The sequence below is a fragment of the Lampris incognitus genome, chromosome 17, assembly GCF_029633865.1.
Source record: "Lampris incognitus isolate fLamInc1 chromosome 17, fLamInc1.hap2, whole genome shotgun sequence".
NCBI lineage: Eukaryota > Metazoa > Chordata > Actinopteri > Lampriformes > Lampridae > Lampris > Lampris incognitus.
In genome coordinates this window covers 9,287,476-9,295,188 of record NC_079227.1, presented here as the reverse complement: position 1 = coordinate 9,295,188, position 7,713 = coordinate 9,287,476, and positions in this window count along the sequence as shown.

The window sequence follows — 7,713 nt, the reverse complement described above, 5'->3', positions numbered from 1 at the left end:
GCGGCGACCGAGACGGCTTGGAAAATAGTGTACTTGGCCAAGTACAATTGGGGAGAAGAGGGGGGAAAATACAATAAAAAGTGGCTTCTCAAGCCAGTGATGTTGAAGTCTACTTAAGTGAAGATGTGATCACAGTAACAGTACCTGTCCTCCGCTAGGATGAGTCTGTCCTCCCTCCGCCCCGGCCCCATAAAACAGTCTATCAGGGCTTCATTACAATAAGAAAATTGATAGAGCAAATCTTGCAAAGTCACTCTAAACCAAGTGTCTCCGTTTGACGAATGGTTTGGAAACAACCCCCCCCCCCACCCACCCACCACCCCCTCACGATGTTTGTGGAAAGCTTGGAGAGGGCGATGACTCCAACTTTTGTCATGACTGAAAGTTTCTCTCAAATAATTAAGCCGCGCGGCAAATCACTAGCAGACGTGGTCCCTCTCAGGGCGAGGATGTACGTACAGCGTGTTTACCACTCATTTGATGGATGGAAAACAAATCTCCAGCCGCATCTATAAATCACGTCGCGGGGTTTGTGTTTGGAGGCCACTGCAGTTGGGCCCCGGGAGCAGCTGCTGTGTTTTCCGAAAGCCAGCGGTGATTGCGTCTGGTCGGCCTCTGGAGAAGGGAAGGCCCCGACAGCACCTGCCGCTCGAGCTGAGTCCACGCTTCGGGGACGGACCTGCTCTCCTGCTCGAGTTTCCTTACGACAGAACCTATTACTGATGTCCATATATCTTCCATCTCTTCTTCATCAGCAATGCGGTTGCCTGTGGCAAAAAGGGGGACGAGGTCAAACATCGGATCGTGCGGACAACGAGGAGCCCTGATGAGAAGATCAAGGATGACCCTCGAAAGTGGTTGGAAACCGTGCCGCTCCATGAGTAGGACCTGTGCTGCAATCAAAAGTAGTGCTGGGCAATATATAGGATATCATCGAGGTAATCATAGGAGCTTCTACACACTACTGATACATCACAACAGCTGCTTACAAATGCAAAAATACCATGTTTACGAATCCAACTGAGATCCATCATATTGAATTGTCTGGCATTGCAAATAACACTCCCTCAGACCGGGCGGCACAGTGGCCCAGTGGTCAGCCCTGTTCCTCACAGCAAGAAGGCCCTGGGTTCGAACCCCAGGCCGTCCCAGGTCCTTTCTGTGTGGAGTTTGCATGTTCTCCCCGTGTCTGCGTGGGTTTCCTCCCATCATCAGAAAGACATGCATGTTAGGGTTAATACTCCTGCCTGTGCCCCTGAGCAAGGCAACGGAAAGACGGGCTGGAGTTGGTCCCCGGGCTCTGCAGCTGCCCACCGCTCCTATACGATAGGATGGGTTAAACGCTGAGAACAAACTCATTGTGAGAATACAATGTCAAGTAAAGTGGCTTTCGTTTCATTTTTTTTTCAACTATTTCGAATCTAATTTCGTGAGAAATGTTAGGAAATGGCCCTGTGATGGACCGGCGGCCTGTCCAGGGGGTCTCCCCGCCTGTCGCCCAATGGCTGCTGGGTTAGGCTCCAGCATCCCCGCAACCCCGGTTGGAATAAGTGGCTTGGATAATGGATGGATGGATGGGTGGCTGAATTTTAGGAAATAGATTCCTGTTATCATTAATTTATGCACCAAATTCTTTATCCTGGCATGGCAACATCCAAACGTCATCCCCGTGCAGTACCACTGGAGGACGGTAAATGATGATGGGGAGCCATTGCCCGGTCTTAATCAATAGGATTTCGTATAATAAAGGCAAATTTTCACCATCACACCAAAAAATGGTAATATTCATTACTACATTATACGTGTAACCTATGTAAAAACAGTATGGCTGTGTAAACAAAAATAATAAATTCCATCAGGTCAGTACTTTTCCGTTGTCCGAAGCACATACAACAGAAGCTGTAGATGAGTTACTCGTAGTTACTCATACCATTCATATCTTTAATTAGTCTTTCCTCTTCAGTGGGGTGGATAGGGGGGTTAAGAAAGCATGAGCCATCTACTCCTAAAAGAGTACGGGTTTGGACTCTTTTGTATTGATTTATGAAACTCGTTTTGCTTATACACGGAAAAGGGCAATTACGGGCTGTTGAATAGCTGATTTCTACCTTTTCCAGCCCCGTTTTCTCTGTTCTAATTTGAGGTGGTACGTTGCCATTGGAGCAGCCCCCAACACCCTGCAGCCATTGTGCATTAATAGAGCGCACAGTGGAAGCCATTGTAACAGGCAGACCTCGCAATCTAACCCGCGCTGATGCTGTGATATTTCCCCCCCTTTACATTATCCCTCTCAGGGCTGGAACTCTGCAGCAGCAGCAGCAAGCAATAATCATAATCATAATCATAATAAAACATTTTATTTGTAATGCACTTTTTATCTAAAGCAAATCTCCCTGTGCTACAGCGTAGTCCAGCTGCCAGCAACAATAAAAAAAAAAGAAAGAAGGGAAAATGTGTTTAAACAAGTTTGAAAACGTCCATATTAAAACAGGCGGTTTTATAAAGATGAAAAAAACAACAACAAACACATAAAACAAACACAAGTAAGTCAAACTGGAAATACGCAAATGGGCCAAAATGGTACAATTTAAGTTCACTTTGATTTTTTTTTCTTTTTTTATTATTTTGGACAAAGGGAAAATAGCCCGCCTTCACCAACGGCAGGCCCCTTTATTGTTTATGCACATGATCTGTGGAGGAAAGTGGGACTGGTTATAGATAGTTATGCTCTGTCCTCGCTATCATCCATCACTTCTAAGGGCTTCCCAACAGGCAAGGTCATTTTCCCATCACCCCTCAGTCAGCGGGGCCGTTACAGTCCCCGTTAATCGACCAAATGGACTGACGACTGGCACCAAGTGCTCGCCGCCCTCCTTCTCGCTCCCTCACTTTATTCATCCGTCTCTCCAGCCCCCATTTTTATTCGACGCACCTCGTGAACCTGGCTCCTCACTCACCCACAAACTGACGTTCAGCCTCGTGTTTAGCTGGACCATCTGCGTAGATTGGGGGGGGGGGGTGTGCGGCCCCTCCAAAAAAAATTTTATGAGCGAGTGTGTGGCAAGACAGTAGAGTTTCCATTTTATATTTGACATTGTAACCGGTTATTTTCTTGCCCGGTGCGGGATTCGATACGAGGTGTACTGCTCCACAAGGCGACGTCACTAACCGCTCGGCTAAAGGATTGGACTCGTTAGCTAGGGGCTAACGTGTCTTATTAGTAGTTTACAACATTATAATCATTACTGGCCACTATTCTCTTGTAGTTGTCCCCTACACATTCTACCACTTGGTATAGCCCATATGATTTCGTTTGAGGTAAGAGTTCACGTTAACGCCATCGCCCGAGATTCAAGTAAGACGTGCTCCATCAGCTTTATGGTAAGTTCACACCGGAAGCGGCGAAAGCGCCTGGCGTCGCTTCTTCCAATTCTCTGAGCATGTTGTCTTCCGGTATGCCCAGTTAAATCGGCTGTGTGCCTAACTGTAGTCCACCGACTTCCGGTTTCCGCTGCAGCGATCATACCGGTTTCCTGTTTGTTGGCGTCTACTATGGCGTAGAGGAGCTCAAGCAGGAGTCGCGACAACTTACTCTTTCGGCTACACAACGTGCACCATTTATTCCTTCCACCATTACAACAACAAAAAAACCCGCGCAGCGGAAGTTTGTCACTGTAAACCCGAACCGAGAAAACGGCAGCTGCAAACAAACGTTCCTACCAGCTCAATAAGGGGAATTATGTAGCCCCATAACCACTACACACGTATTTTCCGCGACGCCTGCAAGATAATGGTAGGTGCATTAGATCAACAACTAACTAAAGACGTAACTGTGGTGGACACGTATTGGGGACAGAATTCAACCCAGGAACTAAGGGTTAAGTCATGGTTGCCCTGGCAGGTTAACGCAGGGTTAAGTTATGGTTGTCCAGCCAGTTTTCTGATTATTCTTGCCACCTCCGCTCAGTCGAGCTGTGGTTTTGTTCTCTCTCTGATTTACCGTGGATTAAAGAAAGTTGCCTACACGGCTAAAGTGTGAACCTACGGTCTTCTCCGTTCCTTCGGCTCTACACTGGTGACCCCGACGTCGGTTTTCGGATAAGTTTTCTGAAACCACACACATTATGGCTACGAACGCCGTTGCAATTAAACTGCCGGAGTTTTGGGAGTCTTCCGCGGCTACATGGTTCGCGCAGGCTGAGGCACAGTTCGCGCTCAGAGACATAACAGCAGACGAGACCAGGTACTACTACGTAGTGGCAGCGCTGGGGTGCGCTACGGCTTCCAGGATAAGCGGTTTCATAACCAACCCACCGGCCGATGGTAAATACGCCGCACTTAAACATCTCCTCCTTGAAACTTTTGAACTGTCAACAACGGAGAGAGCACGTCGCCTCTTCGCAATTCAGGGCTTGGGAGATGGCAAACCATCGGAGCTAATGAGCAGGATGTTAAACCTACTGGGTCAAGAAAAGCCATGTTTCCTGTTTATGGAGCTGTTTCTGCGCAACATGCCGCCCCACGTCCAGACTGCGCTCGCTAACTCCACCATCACTGATCCCCGTGAGCTGGCAAAGGAGGCTGACCGATTCTTCGTCGCTACACAACGTTCCTCCCATGCCGGGGTGCTGACTCCTACCTTCACTGGCCCCCCGCCGACATCGCGGGCGTGGCCCGACGGTGGCGCCACAGCATCAGACCGCTACAAGCCCTCTGGACTCTGTATGTACCACGCTCGATTTGGTGCGAAAGCTAAACGGTGCCGTTCCCCCTGCAACTACAGGCCGACGGGAAACGAGAGGGCCAACACTCAGTAGTGGCCATGAGTGTTGGCGATACGAGCAGGCTACTCTTCATCCTCGACACCATCTCCGGTCGGCGATTTCTTTGTGACACGGGCGCACAGAGAAGCGTGCTCCCTGCTACTGACGTCGACATCATGGGCGGGGAGCGGGGCCCCCAGTTGGCGACGGCTGACGGCAGCCCTATCCACACCTACGGCGTGCGGTCTGTAGAACTGTGTTTTGGTGGACAACGTTTCACGTGGGAGTTCGTCATCGCCAATGTAACGCTTCCCCTCCTCGGAGCTGATTTTTTGTGCGCTTACGGTTTGCTAGTGGACATACAGAACAGCCGTCTGGTCGATGCCTTAACCTTCTCCTCCTTCGCATGTACGCGGAGGGAAGCGGCCTATGCAGGTCTAGCCAACTCTCTCTCAGAGGCAGACAAGTTCAACCGCCTCCTCGCTGAGTTCCCTGACCTCACCCAGCCTACCTTCTCTGCACCCACCGCTAAGCATGGGGTGGAGCATCACATTGCTACGAAGGGGCCCCCGGTCTACGCCAGAGCCAGGCGTCTCGACCCCGCCAAACTCGCCATTGCCAAGTCTGAGTTCGAGCACCTGGAACGCATGGGGATCATCCGCCGCTCTGACAGCCCGTGGGCGTCCCCACTCCACATCGTCGCTAAGCCTGATGGAGGTTGGCGACCATGCGGGGACTACCGCCGACTAAATGACGCCACCACGCCCGACCGCTATCCTGTCCCGCATATCCAGGACTTTTCTGCAAACCTGTCTGGCAAATGCGTCTTCTCAAAAGTCGACCTGGTCCGTGGTTATCATCAAGTTCCCGTGCACCCCTCAGACATCCCCAAGACAGCGGTGACTACCCCATTCGGCCTATTTGAATTCCTACGAATGCCATTTGGACTCAAAAACGCGGCCCAGTCCTTTCAGCGGCTGATGGATTCAGTGCTCCGTGGCCTTCCTTTCATCTTCGTCTATTTGGACGACATACTCATCGCCAGCGCCTCCGAGGAAGAACACCTGTCCCATCTTCATGCCCTCTTCACACGCCTCAGCCAGCATGGGCTGATCGTCAACCCGGCGAAGTGCCGGTTCGGGCTGACAGCCATTGATTTCCTCGGGCACCGCATCACTGGGGACGGGGCAGTCCCCCTGCCCTCAAAGGTGGAAGCGGTGGCGGCCTTTCCGCGCTCCCAAACAGCTCGTGCGCTCAGGGAGTTCATCGGGATGGTGACATTCTACCACCGCTTCATTCCCCGAGCCGCCTTTATCATCCGGCCACTGTACGAGGCGCTGAAAGGCATGTCCCCCAACCAGGCGGTCGACTGGACAGCAGAGCGGGACCGTGCGTTCACCGAGACTAAAGCTGCGCTCTCCCAGGCTACCCTGCTAGCGCATCCTTCACCTACAGCGCCTATTTCCATAACCACGGATGCATCGGACTATGCTGTTGGTGCGGTTCACGAACAGTGGGTGGGGGGGGCTTGACAGCCTTTGGCCTTTTTCAGTCGCCAGCTTACACCCCGAGAGCGCAAGTATAGTACTTTTGACAGGGAACTCCTCGGTCTCTGGCTCGCCGTCCGGCATTTCCGTTTCCTGCTAGAGGGCCGCGAGTTTACTGCGTACGTGGACCACAAGCCCCTCACGTTTGCCATGTCCAAGACGGCCGAGCCATGGTCCGCTCGCCAGCAGCGACAACTCTCCTTCATTTCGGAATTCACTACCGACATCCAGCACGTCGCTGGTAAGTCTAACCAGGTAGCTGACTGCCTGTCTAGGGCAGTGATTGGAGCGGTCCACCTAGGCCTTGACTATGCACAGATGGCTGCTGACCAGGCCACGGACCCGAGCATCCTCCGTCTCCGGGCCTCCGACACGGGGCTCCGCCTGCAGGACGTTCCTTTCAGCGACACAGGTGTCACCCTCCTGTGTGACGTCTCCACAGGACAGCCCAGGCCCATCGTCCCGCACAGCTGGAGACGCCCCGTATTTGAAGCTGTGCACGGCCTCTCTCATCCAGGCGGTAAGCCATCCGTGCGCCTGACCTCTGCTAAGTTTGTGTGGGAGGGACTTAAGAGAGACGTGAAAGCGTGGGCCGACTCGTGTGTTGCCTGTCAGCGGGCTAAGATACACCGCCACATTAAGGCGCCCCTGGAACGCTTCGCAGTGCCGGAGAGATGATTTGACCATGTCCACGTCGACCTGGTTGGTCCCCTACCCCCCTCCCATGGGTTCACCTACCTCTTCACTGTGGTGGACAGGACTACGCGCTGGCCTGAAGCTGTTCCCCTGGCATCCACGACGTCTGCTGATGTGGCCCGGGCTTTTATTGGGTCGTGGGTCTCACGTTTCGGTACGCCTTCCGACCTTTCATCTGACCGCGGGCCACAGTTTACCTCAGAGCTATGGAATGCTGTGGGTGAGGCTCTGGGCGTCAAGCTTCATCGCACTACCGCCTACCACCCTCAGGCGAACGGCCTATGTGAGCGCTTCCACCGGTCCATGAAGGCTGCGCTTCGGGCTACTCTCAAGGACTGCAACTGGGTCGACAAGCTCCCATGGGTCATGCTGGGCCTGCGGACCGCCCCGAAGGACGACCTACAAGCCTCCTCTGCGGAGCTGGTGTACGGCACGCCGCTGCGAGTCCCAGGCGATTTCATGCCCAATGCAACGCGTCCCTGGTCAGCTGTGGACCAACGAGCCTCCTTGCTGGACGGGGTCAGAGCTTTCACACCCGTCCCTACCGCCCAACACGGCGCTCCGGTGTCCCAGGTGCCCCCAGGTCTGCAGTCAGCGGACTACGTGTTCATCCGTCACGACGCACACCGCCCCCCTCTGCAGCCCCCTTATGACGGCCCCTTCCGCGTCCTGGAACGGGGAACTAAGCACCTGGTGGTGGATTTTGG